This window comes from Schistocerca piceifrons, unplaced genomic scaffold, assembly GCF_021461385.2.
Source record: "Schistocerca piceifrons isolate TAMUIC-IGC-003096 unplaced genomic scaffold, iqSchPice1.1 HiC_scaffold_2029, whole genome shotgun sequence".
Taxonomy (NCBI): Eukaryota; Metazoa; Arthropoda; class Insecta; order Orthoptera; family Acrididae; genus Schistocerca; species Schistocerca piceifrons.
In genome coordinates this window covers 67,501-70,000 of record NW_025727933.1, presented here as the reverse complement: position 1 = coordinate 70,000, position 2,500 = coordinate 67,501, and positions in this window count along the sequence as shown.

Here is a 2,500-nt window from a genome sequence, read left to right as displayed (position 1 = left end):
GACCAGCACACTGAAGATGTCCACCGCGCTTCGCACCGGGCCCGCGAGGACCTACTTTGGCCGCACGGCGCCGCGCGCAGGGTGCGCCGGCGCGCAGCTGCGACGCCTGCCGCGTCCGTCGGCCGGCGCGCCTGCCACTGGCCGCCCCCACCAGCCGGCTGTAGCGCGTGCGCCCACGCACCGCGCGGCCAGCACGCCGGGAGGCGCCCCCTCACCGGCCGGGGACGGTCCCACCCAGCCACCGCCGCGTATCGCTTCACACCCAGATGCCGTTCAGTTTCGTCGGCATGGTGGGTATCGCTGGAACAACCGGTTAGTACCTCAACCTATCGTCGCCATCACCGATTCACCCTAGCGAGAACAACCGCACCACAACAGGTTACCATTTGTTCATTTGCGTAACTTCACCAGAAAACGCAGGCGTCCATCGCCATTTGCAACTTCAACGATTATTGCATGCCTGTGTCAGGTGTCACGCCACACTACGTCTGCCCACATACACGCAACAAAATGTGCACGCCTAGACAATACGTGGAAGGTGGCCCCCGTACGTATGCGATGTCCATTGCTCGAACGACTGTCAACCGGCCTCTGTAGCATGTCGCAGATATGGAACGCGGTGCACCATGCCATCACGGTGTGTGAGGAGAGACGACTAGGTCCGAATACATCAACAGACAGCTCATGCTGATCGCCATCCACGGCGTCCGTTCCTCCCACACGTCTCTATGGCGTACCACACTGCAATCCAGCTCTCATAGGGAGACGACACGTAGCTGCGTGCACAATATTTGCACTGTATGGTCCGCCGTTTTTGGGCGCAGTCGTTGTGCGGTCACACATGTGCCACGATGTATCATTCAGTACATAAGGACGAATGTGCAGTACAGATTGTGGTTCACGCGTACGACATCAGCGGACAGTTGACACAGGCCGCACCACAACGTAGCCTGAGTACGTCGCATGCGAAGGGCATTGAACATGCAAACTTCTCACCAACCAGCTTGCGAAGGCAGGGGGCAAGGTGGGGACGTGGGGAGGGGCGGCATGTACGTCCTGCTGCCATCCACATTACAGTGTACAGCAGGAGCATGTGGAAAGTGAGCAAGACTTGCAAGGTGTTTAACATGAAGCGATACACAGGGGTGCGGGCAGTGCGAGTAGCGAACTATATTGCGAGGGTTGCGGGTGGGCAACACTACAGTAATTGAACGAGTCGTATAACAATTACAGAGCAGGTTTAGGCGACAACGTGGGTTACGTTAAGGCGACAACATGGGTTAGGTTAAGGCACAACATGGGTTAGGTTAAGGCACAACATGGGTTAGGTTAAGGCACAACATGGGTTAGGTTAAGGCACAACATGGGTTAGGTTAAGGCACAACATGGGTTAGGTTAAGGCACAACATGGGTTAGGTTAAGGCACAACATGGGTTAGGTTAAGGCACAACATGGGTTAGGTTGAGGCACAACATGGGTTAGGTTAAGGCACAACATGGGTTAGGTTGAGGCACAACATGGGTTAGGTTGAGGCACAACATGGGTTAGGTTGAGGCACAACATGGGTTAGGTTAAGGTACAACATGGGTTAGGTTAAGGTACAACATGGGTTAGGTTAAGGTACAACATGGGTTAGGTTAAGGTACAACATGGGTTAGGTTAAGGTACAACATGGGTTAGGTTAAGGTACAACATAGGTTAGGTTAAGGTACAACATAGGTTAGGTTAAGGTACAACATAGGTTAGGTTAAGGTACAACATAGGTTAGGTTAAGGTACAACATAGGTTAGGTTAAGGTACAACATAGGTTAGGTTAAGGTACAACATAGGTTAGGTTAAGGTACAACATAGGTTAGGTTAGGTTAGGTTAGGTTACACGTTGTTGTACGGAAAGGTGTAGGGGGGGGGGGGGGCGGGGGCGGCAGGTTCGTTGATAGTGATTATAGTAAGTGAATGCTTGTGACATGATCAGATTTGTCACGTCAGGATGCACCTTTGGCTTATTAGAGGCGGCGCTCCAATTCTATGCTTGTGTGAGACCTGTGTCTTTGACTCATGTCATTGTTTGTGCGCTGTGACAGGAGGTACTATTGTGATGTTGGGTGCACCGTTGTATAGGACATGTGTGGGTGTTGGTGCCTGGTCTGCGCAATGGTGGATGTCGAAAGGCTGGGATATTGTATTTTCCGCACGGACCTCCTGGTCTGGTTGTGATAGTGTGGATTGTGTAATGTGGCGGAGAAGATGCACTGGATGTTGTTCCATGCTGGTGCTTACATATTGTATGTGCGCCTGTTAGAAGCAGAGAGTGGTGCGTGATCAGAGTGTCTGGCTGACGTGTGGTTCCCATTTTGGGCAGACTCTTTCAGCATGTATACGGACAGTTGTGTATATTTGCTGTAGTTTGATGGCTCTGCATTGATTACTAATCAGCGCCGTGTGTACGGGTAATCTGGTTCCAGTCCAAAATGTTCCATCTGTGTACATTAGTGACAAAGAC